Genomic DNA, 13859 nt, shown 5'->3' with positions numbered 1-13859 from the left:
AAATGAAATGCTAATGCTCAGTGTTTGGTCACCTTGAATATGAAAGAAAGATTATCTGACTTATGAACGAGGACACTGTGCAGCACAAGGATTCTTTGTTTACTGAGCCACCTGAAGCTTTTCCCTCCTAGAAAAATTCCTCTTTGTGCAGTTGTGTGGAAGCAGGTGTGTGTGTGTGTGTGTGTGTGTGTGTGTTTTGTTGGGTTTTTTTTCCATTTAATTGCGCAGCCCTCGCTTAAACATTATGACAAACAACAGAGCTCCCCTGCATTAAGACCTCTGGTTTATGTGCAGGATGATACTGCTCATTTCAAAGAAGTGGCTTCATTTCCATTATTGATGCCAAGTTGGTTTCCATTATTGACCACAAGAAATGTTTGTTTTCTTTGTGCTACAGCTGTCCTCCAAACAGCTACCTTGGATACGATCTCCTCATGAATAATGTTAAGAAACATCAATGAAAAAGAGCGACTCAGACTCAGGCTCTCTAGCTTTGAAAAATCCATGCCTGAAAACTCAGTAAATTATCAGTTTGTGAAATTCAGAGTGTTGCAGGAATTAGTGTACAGTATGATGAACTGTTGCATTTTAGTTTCCCCTCAACCAGCTTTGAAAAGTGGAAAAAAAAAATGTATAGCATGTGTGCATTTGAGGTTAAAGAGAACAGACAGCGGCAGTGTTGTGGGTTGGGCTGAGTTAATCAAAATACACTAAAGTCTTAGAAGCAGTGGATGGATTTCACGCTGCCAACAAGAGTTCCTCCGGGACGTACGAAAGCTGTGGCTGAGTTACTTTCACATCTATTAAGGCTGCTGCCAGAGGAGAAATTTCCTTTATCTTTGTTTCTCTATGACTTTAAAAGGCATTGCATATATAAAAATAGCAAAATATATAACTGAGATCAGTGGATGAGGCTATTTTCCAGTTTCAGCTATAGTGACCAAGCCTGACTTTTTCTTTTTCTCCATAAAGCAACATGACTTATAAACAGTCTTTTACAATAAAGCTTCTGCAAATACTTCAAACATTACTTGTGATTTTACATTTCCACTCTACCTGTTTTAAGCACAACACAAATAAAGTTATCTTATTATTGATTTTCCTCTGTGATTGATTCTTATCATTGTTGAATGTGGGTGCAAAATGATCGCTCTATTCATTTTGACAAACAGACTTGTTTACTTTTCATATTTTTAAGCCGCTGTTACACACAGCTTTTTAAGACTTGGTAACTTGTGTACAGCTAAATATCAGAGTTGCTCCGTGTATCACCTTCATAATCGACTGAAATGTATTGCATGCAGAACAGTCACGTTATGTTGCAAGTGGGTTCATGCAACAGCTGATTAAAATGCAGATATCATGACTTTCGCTTGGGTAAAACTAAAGCTAGATCCAGCCAGTCACACCTGATTAATAGCATAAACAACAATGGTTTGTGACACTGACACAACAAAACTCTCTCTGGCTGGCTGGATATCTGACTGCTTGCTGACTGACTGACTGCACTTACATTTCCCTCCAGACAGAAGACAGCTGATTTCACCTCAGCGGCTTTGACCTCAGTGGGCAGCGGGGTGGATGAATGTGTGTCCATTGGTGTTCTGGGAGTGTTTAGGCTGAGCTTGGCTTTTTCACAGTGCTGCAGGGTATTGACGGGGTTGTGAAGCGTGATATTAGGTGCAGGTCTTCGCGCCGGGACACCTCAGAGCCTTAACGATCTCAAAGCATTGCTGACCTGTCAACAGTGACTGACAGGAGCTGTTCAGCTGGAAGAAAACACTGCTTTGGGCTGAGACTTTCACTAGTTAGACAACAGGAGGAGAGTCAGAGGGTGAAACTGCTGTCAGATCACTAAACGACACAGGACATACATGCAAAACCACATAGACACATGGATCTCAGTGTCCTTTAGTGCTGAATAGAGAAATAATTTAGTGTCACACAGTTTAAATGCTGTTTCAAGATGTCTTCAATATGTGATTTATCTGGTTTATAGATTTTATTTCATGTACACAATTTCTTTGACTACACACTGTATAATTTGTACTTGACTGTTACCATTTCTGAAGGGAAACAACATAAAACACACCTAGACATGATAATTTTGCATAACATACAGTGTCAGTCAGTTCTTATATTAATATTTTCTGCTCATTAGTATAATATTTAGGGTTCAAATGTGCATGTCTGTGCATTAGATTCCTGTGAGAGGAAAACTAATAATTGAATGCATTTGCGTTTCAGCTTTTCCATTTTTCATTAACAGTTCAAACTAGAACAGAATTGAAATGTTTTTCTTCTTCTTCTTCCTATAGATGAATGTTTGAACACTGTACACAATCATGTATGTGCAGAGTTTGATACTGGGAGGCTGTTTTCACATTTGTCTGCTGAAAGTCAGGAGGGAATCTTTAAATATGCTGCTGATACTTTTGCTTTTCATATTGTATTATTTATTTGTACAAATTAACGAGCAAAATGATGATTTTACTTATTAAAACTATTTTCAGATCTGCTTTCGAGCCAGTGAAAGCCAGAATGCTTTTAGCAGCATATTGGTATTTACTACTATTCAAGCCTTTATTCTCTTTACTCTGCTTGTGTTGTGTGCCGGTGACACATCCTGGTTAAGATTTTACAATATACATGTCAAACAGATGTGATCACTTTCCACAAACACAAACATAACACTGTCCGGTGAAATTGGTTTAAAGATTGATATTGCTCTGTCTTGACCTGCATTTCTGTTAACACCATTACATCCAGTCAGTAAATCAGTCACAGTGGTGACCTCTGACCTCTGCGGTGGGTTTGCTCGGTGTATAATCATTGGGTGAAGTTGACCCACTGCTTTCTTCTTCTCTCTTTCACATTGTCCGGTACAGCAGTGCTATAAATATCCCACACCTCCAGCCATTATTTCATTTCTCTGTGAGTGCTGCTCTAAATTTATGAAGCCAGTAAAAATCTCTCTGCGGTTGCTCTGCAGATTTCTCCGTACAGCACGTATCTCTGCCACCCAGCTCAGGACGTTGTGATCAGGAACAGGCGAATTTATAACAGCGACAGAGATAACCTCTGCTCTTCAACCCACTCACCATCCATATCCAGGCTAACGACTCTCTCTCTCTGTCTCCCTCAATCCTTTCCGTGTCATCTCTTGTGTGTCTCTTTCTTGTTTGTTTCCTTTAACGTTTCCTCTTTGTGTCTCTCAACATTGACCAGTTTCCTCTGAGCCAATCTTCTGCTGACCCGAGCAGTGTTAATCAGAACAAATTGATTGTCCTCTTTTACAGAAGGTAAAACACAGCTGGGTTTTCTCTGTGTAACCTTTGTTCTCATGTTGTGATATTTTATTGTAATTCCCTGGCAAATAAACACAAAGTGAATACTCAAGGTTAACATGCAATACAAATATACACAAAACAAATCAGTATCATTATTTTGATTCATTCTTTGATTAATTGTGCAGTTAGAAAATGTCATTCATATTGCTTGAATAAACTGAAACCAAAGAGATCTTATAAAGAGAGAGAGAGCATTTATAATAATCAACAATCAAAATAGTTGTTTATTCGTTTTCTGGAGATTGACTAATTAATTAATTAATCAATTACTTCAGCCCTAAAATCTTGTAAAGGTCTAAAACATATAACGAAGCTACATGTAGTGATTATATTCGGCTATATGCAAACTTCCTGGCAGAAGTTGCTGAAGTTTCCCCATAAAATCTTTTTTTTTTTTTTTTTTTTTAAATCTCATCACATTCACATTAAGAAAAAAATAAAAAAAAGCAAAACATCAAACATGTGCTCAGATGAAGCACAGAAACACATTAAACACCTTAAATTCAGCATTTTGATGGTCCATAAAGCTGCACAGCTTCTTCAAGCTTGCATCTGCCGCCGAGCCCGACGTTGGAGGGCACTGAATCCGTCCTCTGGAACGAGATCCGTCTCAATCACCAAAGATGTGCACATTTAATCACTTGGCTGTTTGAAATGCCTACTGCTGGCAGCTTATTGTGGTAAACCAGCAGAGTATGGAGGTGATGAATTAATGGAGAGCCTAACGACTGTACAGGATGGTAATGGAGCTCTTTGTGCATCAGTGGCTTCCGGGTTCACAGGGTTAATGGGGTATTACTCATCTAGGACCGTGATGGCAAGTAATCTGCTATGGAGGGCTGAGAGCAATGTAGGGAGGAAAGAGAGGAGCATGTTATGGAGGAGAGGAGAGGAGAGGAGAGGAGAGGAGAGGAGAGGAGAGGAGAGGAGAGGAGGGGAGAGGAGAGGAGAGGAGAGGAGAGGAGGAGAGGAGAGGAGAGGAGAGGAGAGGAGAGGAGAGGAGGGGAGAGGAGAGGAGAGGAACTGTAGGAGGAGCAATGTGAGAGGAGGACTGGAAAACAGAGGACACAGGAGGAAATCATTTGATCGTTTGTCTTTGTGATGGCGTTTTGTCCAAAGTTGTGACATATAAGTGATATACAGGAAGAGAAACCAATATTTTTCCTTCATTCTTCCTTTCTTTCTTCCTCTTCTTCTCTTCATCTCTCTCTTTTTCTCACTTTTCTACATTATTCATCCGAAATATACAAACTATATATTCGGTAATCTGATTAAAACACTTATATTGTTGTTTTTTTTGTTTTGACCAGCAACTCCACAGTGTAATTCAACTATTAATAGTCCTATACATTATATTTTGGAAAAGCCTTTGCGAAATAGAAAACAGCATATGTTAGTAGTTTGCTAATGATGGTATTAATATTTCATTATGCCATTATCAAAGCACTATTTCAATAGGGTCAAATATAGTATTCAAAAAAAGTTATTTTTTTAAGATATTAGTTATACACTGAAGCTTTCCACTGACTGCTCAGAGAGTCTTTCTCTGCCTCCCTCAGTGCTTTGTTGTTGCTCCGTGTCTCCTTATTGTTGTCTGTCACCACCTACACCTGTTTCCTCTCTGCCAACCTTCTGCTGATTGAGCTACATCAGCAGAGATGTTTGGCTTAAACTGAATAATAGCAAAATATTATTTGTTTTATAATGTGTGGCAATGAACTACTGACTATATAGTCTACTAAGGTAGCAACAGGTTCATGTATTTCAAAATCAGCAGTTTGCTTCCTTTGTTCAGACCGAAGAAGCTGAATGTTATTGTGAAATGAAACAGTCAGAGCTGTTGAAGCATGTGAACACATTCAAACGCTGCCACAATGAATGAATGAGACTGTATGTGGAAAGGTGGAAAAGATAAGATATGAAACCACACAATGTTCAGCAACCTCTTCCTTCACTACAGACGGCACTGTGCTCTTCTGCAGTCTCATACCTGCCTCGTATTTATACACACGTCTATGGATGTGTGGCGGTTTGTATTGTCTCACTGTGGTGTTTCTGCTCCCTGTTGCACTGAAGGTCGACATGTGAGCAATTTTTCATCTGAGCTGAAATTCATTTTGGCTGCCTGCCTCTATCTCTGTCTCTCTCTGCGTCTGTTTGGAGGAAGAGGATGATAAATCAGGTTAACTTAACTTTTCCTTTTGTCTGCGGGGGCAAAGAGGTCTGAGGAAAAGAAGTGAGAATAAAAACTTTATTTTTGCTGATTTCAGACAGTGACACATCTTATTACTGCTCTGTCATCTGTAACCCACACAGCTAAGTGTTGTGGAAGAGTTTAGATTGTTTTGTTAATTAGTTTTGGTGTTAGGATCTTACTAATGGTCCTAGTTGTGTGTGAAATATTAAAGATAAAGCATGCAAAATATTTGTATTGATGCATTTATCTATTTTGACTCTGATGTTTTAGTCTTTTTCACATGATAAATACAGGATAAATGCATAGGGAAGATATTTTAGATCATATTACTGTGAAATGGGTTAGCCTGTCCCAGTTTGCTATATTGCTTTTGCACCTGGAGGCATGTAATGAAGGGTTTTATGTGTGTGTGTGTGTCTGTAGTCATGTCCTTCAACTTGTTAACACAGACTCGATCTCTCCACACTTCTTCCCAAAAACCGACACGTGATTGAAACACTTAGGAGACAAACACAAACAACTGAAAATTGGCTCCGAACAGTGCTGGCATTTAAGTATTAAATCAACAAACAGCCAAAATTGGGTCCTTCATGTCCATTTAATGATAATCAAGAAGTGGTGACAAAGCCTGGGCTGATGAAAGGACTGCATTCAGACCGGGCCACGCAGCGAGCAGTCTGTCTAATGTATTCCTGTTCCTTTGTAAATTTGTCATTTGTTGCATTTTCAGTTTGTCGCTTGCAAGCTCTGATAAGGGAAATGGAAAAGAGAGGCTTGGATCCCCTCCAAGTTTTTAAAAATGATTTTTTTCCCTCTTGTCGTCCTTCATTTCGGAAGGTCTCACAAGCTCTAAGAATTTTGAGCTTCATCGGAGGTTCTTTAAAGGATGGTGCCTTTGGATGTTTAAGCCTATTAACTGGCAGTATTTTTTTTTTCCCTGGCAACCATTGGTTTCTTTTCATTTCGGTATAAAATTTCACAGAAGCGTGATGCCTAATATTTTTAATTGAACATTTAGTCACCCATTTTCTTGTCCAAAGTTAGTTTCTTGCCATATCGTGAAGTTGTGAGTGAGGACTGTTTTGTCTTTGTTGGTGCATTCATGAACACTCAACACTGAAAAAGCTTTTCATCTGGGAGCTACTTTGTCAGGAAACGTCATGAAAGTATTAAAAAGAAGAATGTTGATTTGATATTATCTTAAAGCGCTTTTGCTATTTATCACCTGACAACATGGAGCAAGATTTTATCCAAAAGGTCCCCTCCGGCAAATGCAATAATGTAATTCTATCCAACAAGTAAAGTGGAATAAATATTTACTCTGTTTGATAACCTACATGCCAAGCAAGCTTCAAATGCAGGTTGATTTTAACAGTGTGAGTAGAAATGCATTTTCTGCGTGAATGTTCCTCAGCCTTGGCACTGATTCGACAAGTCTCTGGACTCTTCTGGAGGGATGAACGCCGTTCTTCAAAAAGATATTCCTTCATTTGGTGTTTTAATGATGATGATGGAGAGCGCTGTCTAACACGTCAGTCCAAAATCTCCCCATAGGTGTTCAGCCGGGTTGAGATCTGGTGACTGTGAAGGTCATAGCATATGATTCACATCATTTTCATACTCATCAAACCATTCAGTGACCCCTCGTGCCCTGTGAATGGGGGTATTATCATCCTAGAAGAGACCACTCCCATCAGGATAGAAATGTTTCACCATAGGATAAAAGTGATCACTCAGAACAACTTTGTACTGATTAGCATGCCAGCAAAATGCCCCCCACAGCATGACAGAACCACCGGATCCCCTCATCCGATCTCTGTATGTATGTAGGTAGGTATGTACAGTATGAGGACCAGTATGCATATGTGAGTCTGTATGTGTTTCATTTGCTCCCATTTATTTATATTGTAAAAACAATGTTGAAAAAAGCTTAATATCTTAAAAAGTATAAAAATAAAAAGTAACAGCATAAATGTCCCTAACGAACTGAATATATTGATATATGAATGGATTCTGTAAATGAAAGTATGCAGAAGTAGTTAGCCAGCAAAAAACATACAGAAGAAAAAGAATAATAAAGCTTTGGATAACAATAATGTGCTTTCAGCAATCATATAATTAAATGAAGTGATGCCTTCCTGCAAGGTTGTAAATTAATATAAGAAACATGATTTTAAAAATGATAAGAAGTAAAGTATTATACTGTAGCAACATACAACTGGTTTGGTCTCGTAATGTTTTTCAAACTCAGATATTCTTAAAGGTTTTCTTCAAGAACTCTATTATTGAACCATTAAAGTCACTGAAGAGTGAAGGCTTGAAAGGAAGTTTAAGGGATTTTTTTTATAAGAAAAAAAAAATCCCTAAATGTTCTTCAAAGTCTTTTTACTTTGAGAGTGCAGCTGCTCCATGCTGCCATTTGGTATTCTGTTTATGACTGTGGAAACACAAACTGTGTCGTTTTGGCTGCTCTGCACAATCAAAGCCCATCCAGGAGCTTTGATTACATTTTAAAAACAGAAATTACAGTTTTTGTCAGGCTGGTGCTGGCAGAGGAGCCGCCCTGCATGCTTCATCGTGATTTAGCTTCTTTTGTTTGCTCAAAGGAATATGTGATTGTGAAGTTTACCTGTTATCAGCTCCTCACACACACACACACACACACACACACTTCAGACCAATCAGTAGTCTAAAAGACCGTCTGCACTGCTCCATTAGTGGACTATGAAATGAAAGTTAACAGATTTGCACCATGAAATGTGGCCTGCAAAGGCCAAGTGTGATAGGACTGTGCTGAATCACAATGCTGCTAAAACTACTCAGACAAACTAACCAAGTCACAACTATTCCTGACTCGCTGCCATATCTGCACTAATTTGCTCCTTCCTGCTGTATATATCCCGACCTTTATTGACCTGTATGCAGTTCAGCAACACGTACCTACTCCGACTCTGTAATCTGTCTTTCAACTTCTGGTCTACATCAGAAGTTGGTAAATGTTGTGTTCTGTACGTTGACATCTACTACTTGTGATTGCCTTGTGCCTACATTTTAGCAAATAACTGACTCATTTAATAACGGACAGGGCAAAGGGCTGAGTTAATGGCAACCGTAACCTTGCGCCGAAGATCTTTTTTAGTGTGATATCTGTGGTGAATGTGATCGTGTCAGGTCATATGACTGCCTCAAATATGTGGTCCAAACTTTGAGAAATGTATAGCAGGCTGTGTGAACCAATCAGGGCCGCAACTTTTTACTTGTATTTACTTTAGCCAGTCATACCGACCGGAAGTTGAGAGACAAATCCAGAAATTGGACAAGCAAAAAAAAAAAAAGGGGCGGGCTGCATTAGTTCAATAGGAAAAATTAGAATAAGTAAACAGTAGCAGTATTGTGATCCAGCTGCAGCAGGGCCATCAAACCAGCCTGGAGAACTGCTTTACCTTATGATATTTGGCTATTAAATTACATGGTCTGTAAATATTTGTGTGTACATACAAATGGCTTTTGCTGTCTGTTCTGTGCATGTCATACCATTTTGTGGTCGCCGGAGAGGTCAAACCAAGAAAAATCAACAGTGGACTTTGTTGAAGCAACAAGCTAAATGTTGAGAATGCAGCAGTTGTGCAAAAACACTGTGAGCATAATCCTTCCCTCTATTATAACCACAGATTGCATGTATTCATCATCTGTTTTGTCCTCTGGTGCTTTTACAGACACTACCGTCGTTTCAGGACTGATGTTATTCAGAGGCAGACAGCTCATCAAGATGATTGACAGGATGTGACGTCCGCTGAGGTCAAGTATAACTGTGAGTCGTGTAATTCGATGGTTCAAGGCAAAGAGTTACATTCAGTAGCTTTAATCATTTCAATGAGCTTTACTCCCCTCTGTAGAGAATTTCTCTTTTCACTTGTCGTCCTCCGGGGAGTTCAAAGGCCAGGACCAGCTGCTGAACGACACCAGGAGGAGAAACAGTGTCTTGCTCAAAGACATTACAGCAGTGTTTATGTTTTCCAAAGCGTGAGGCTCGAGACTCCCCGCTCAACAAACCTCTCTGCTGCTCCGACTGTTTCCTGGTGGCCTCCAACTGAATCTGGTTATCTGTAAGTTTTCTAGCCTAAGCTGCTGAATAAATAAGTGGCTTTTCCCCGGTGTGTTGCAGGACTTTCATCATCCTTAGATCTATATTCAAAGCTCCTTCACATAAATCGAGTGTGGAAAAGGTGATACAGCATCTGTTTCAAGGGGCTTCTGCCTTATTAGCGCGTATGCAGTAACTTCTACGCACAGTTTACTAAGAAAAGGGCTTGATTTCATAAACCCTTTTCATCATTCATCACAGCTCTTGATCAAACTGTTTACCATTTAGTATTCAAGTTTGCACTGGTGTGATTTTTAACATTCACTGGCCTGTATGTCAAAAATAAGACATGCAGTGCAACGCTGATCTCAAACCAGCAAACCTGGCAAACATTGTTAGCGTCTTCAGTCCATTTCAACAGCGGCACGGTCACATGGTAAGTAATTTTGGAGCTTTTGGAGAGATTTAATTGCCTTTTGGTCCATTTATTATAATGACATTCACTATTGCATAGAGAGGTCTCATACTTTGTTCAAATGGAGCCAAGAACATTTCATTTATTTTATTTCTTTTTCAGTTATTTTAAGAAAGTCATGTTTTCAGAGAGGAGCAGGACCTCAGACATCTGCTCCAGAAATATCAATTCAATCATACTGTCATCATTTTTTGTTTGTTTTTATCATTTAACTTTTGTTAATTTCCATCATACATATTTATCAGTGAAATTTCTATCTCGTAGCCCGGTATCACCTCGAAATCTGCGAAGGTCAAGTCTTTTTTTTTTCATTTTCTTGTTTGTGCTCTTCAATGTTTTTATACATCTTCGTATTTTAGCTGCTCTGCCTCTTCACACACCTTTGTAACGGTGTTAAGGACGGTCTATAAATAAAATGCTCTGAAATCTGAAAATATTTCCTTGTTCTCACCTGTCATCCTTTTTCCTCTCATCTTAAGTAGCTCACAAATAGTGAAAAGTGAAACTGGCTTATGTTTTAAATCCTACAGACCTGCAATAATTATTTTTTGTTTCAGTTACAACATAAAATGACGAATATAAGAACAATAAATGACAATCAGAGGGTCAGTATGCAAAGAAGGCATTAAAACATTAAATTATTGAATAAGTTAGATACAAAAATGGGAAAAAACAACACAATACAAATTAAAAAGTGAGCTACAGCATTCTACCTGTAGCAGTATAATCATGAATATCAATATGAGTGTTAATATTTTCCTTATAATTGTATCAACATGTTGGAAGCTGGCTGATTGTGTTTGATATCTGCTGCTTCTCCCTCACTGAACCCTGGAGATCTGATGCAGTTTAATTAATGATTTGATAACTGTTGATGTGTTAAGAGGAGCGGAGGCATGAAATATGTCTGAGCGGAAGCAGAACTAAGCAGGATTTCTTTCCACCTGGTTCTCCATATGCTTTGTGTCTGGTTGTGTTTTCTCTCTGTCCTGCTTTCTCTGTTTTTTTCTATGTTTCTAATTCAGTGTATCTCCTCTTCCCTTGCTTTGGCTGACACACAGAAACACACACACAAACACACATGTGCACGCAAACACACATGCACACACACACACAGACAAGCTTGAAGCAGCAGGAGACATGAAAATGCGTATGTGTTAAGAGCTTTGCAGACACTTTACCATTGGGGCTAGAGGGATGTGTGGAGAAGAGTGCTATTTTGTTTCATTAAAAACCAGCAGCGGTTCCACTTGTATCAGGACGGTGTCAACAGAGTGTCAGCGATACTATCTGTGAGTCAACTTGGATGAATAAACAGCTCTGCACAGTCAGAAGAACAGATGATTGCAAACTGTGGGGCTGAATCTGTTGTATCAGACCTTATCAGTGTGCAGGTGTGGAGTATCAAAGAGGAGCCACGCATGGCTTTCACTGCTGGAGGTGATAACAGCGTCTGACGAAGGCCAAAGCATGCAGATGTGGTGTAATATCACACATTGTTAGTGCAGATTAAATTGATCTTCCCGCTCTTTAAGATATATTTCAAAAACAACATTTTATCAGCATTAAATTCATTAAAACAAAAAGAAATGCACTTCACATGAGTTGTACAGAGCCTCTGAGGTCCTGAAAGATGACACAATATATTATCTTGTGTGCACAAGATAAAAAAAAACATTATCTTTTGGGGCTTTTGGGGCTCCATAGAGTTGAGGTGGATGATGAAAAACTAATGTTTTTTGTTTCTCAAATGATATAAATAAAAAAAAAAATGCAAACCCCCCTTTTAGTCTGTTGATTATAAACATTAATGTAAAAGGTTTGTGTTGTACAGATTGCACCTTCAATTGGTGTCATATGAAATACAATGTTTTGGGGGATGTCTTTATTCAAAGTACCTCAGTGCAATCAGTGCTTAGATGTTGGGCCATGCTTGCAGTATGCGGTAGGAATAATAATGTCAGTCTGTCACTGTCAGTCTACCACTTTGGTCTAGATTGAAATATGTCAGTAACTATTAGATGGATTGCCATGAAGTTTTGTAAAGATATTCATGGTACCCTGATAATGAATTATATTGACTTTGGTGATCCTCTGACCTCTCCTCTAGTGCCGCCATAAGGTTCACATTTGTGAGTGAAACATCTTGACAGCTTTTAAATGGATTACCATGAAATTTGGTTCAGACATCCAAGTCTCCAACAGGATGAACTGCAATAACTTTTGTGATCCTGTAACTTTTCACCTACTGTGACATCATCATTAGGACATTTCAATTTGTCCTATAGGCTACCTGGGTTTATGACTCAATACTTGCAAAGTTAATGATGTTCACATCAGCCCTGGCTATACTTTGTGTTTAGTTTTAATTAGCAAATTAGTTAGTTAGCTAAACTAAGATGGTGGTGGTGAATGGTGGTAAACATTACCTGCCAGCTGTTAACATGTTAGTGTTGTCATTGTGAGTATGTTAGCATGCTGATGTTGTCATTTAGCTCAAAGTACAGCCTCAAGATGTGTTCAGACAGAATGCGAAATTTGAACGTACGACCAATTGTGTTTATTCACCCCATAGACCCAATGTACTAATTGTACTTTAGCTGTAAGCTAGCTAGGAACAGACACACCATCTATGTCTGAGTGTTTTTGTGTGTTTGTGTTCAGTTCAGCCTCTAACTGAACGCAGAACTCACCAAAAATGTTTTCTTTTTAGCGTGGATGTGGATATCACTTTCACAGTCACTCTCTGGGTGTCATCCTGCCCAACCAGCAGTACCAGAGAGGTAAAGTAGTCAGCTGGTTTCTTCTTGACCAACGACAATCATTTGCTCAATGTTCTTGAGCCATTTCATATTATGTCAAATGCAGCTCGGTATGACGGACACATAGACATTAATGACACAATATTGTCATTCCTTCACATTATCTGGTGTTCTATGATAGAAGCAGGTTTGGTGAATGTGAAGCAGGTTTAAATGCATTAATAAAACACGATATTTATTCATGACATATGACTGCAGCAAGAAGCAGTGGAAATATAAACAGCCAGCAACAACAAGAGGGACAGAGAGAGAGAGAGAAAGATGGCATCACTGCAGGATGCAAGAAATAAAAACATTAGGAAGAGAAAAAAAACAACAACAAATCCAGGTCAGAATGATAAGTTATTAAGAACACTGAATTCATGTACAAAATGTAAATTTGCACTCTGCATCCCTGAACTAAGTGGGCTGCCCACAGAGAGCCTCTCCTTTCAGTCCTGGTTTAGTTTCCTTATTATATTAAATATTTTATATTCTATTTAATTATATAGTCTCTTAAAAGCTGCTCAGCTTTGCACTCACTGATTTTGATATTCTATTTTATGGTATGCATTACTTGCTTTTATTGGACAAGTATACACTTGTGATGTGCTATTGCATGTAGATTTTTATTGTGCATCTTGCTTGTTCTTTTTGTATAACTTTGTATGTTGTTTTTTACTCTGTACTGTTTGTTATTGTGTTGTTTCTTTGCTCTGAACTGCCCAGGGACTGCAGATGCGAATTAGCTTGGAGCTATAATCTGGTACGGTATATCAAATGGTGACATTTATGTTTGAGCTGCACACTGTCCCTTTTTAAATGAAATAAATAAATAAATATATGCATTGCAAAGGGTTTACTGTAGCATGTTTCCAGCTCAGCATTTTTTAAGTGGCTGTGCGCCAGGTGCTGAGTAGATATTTCAGACTGAATAGATTAAGAAGATGAC

The sequence above is a fragment of the Thunnus thynnus genome, chromosome 14 (genome assembly GCF_963924715.1).
Source record: "Thunnus thynnus chromosome 14, fThuThy2.1, whole genome shotgun sequence".
In the NCBI taxonomy this organism is placed as follows: domain Eukaryota; kingdom Metazoa; phylum Chordata; class Actinopteri; order Scombriformes; family Scombridae; genus Thunnus; species Thunnus thynnus.
This window is presented reverse-complemented; position numbering follows the sequence as displayed.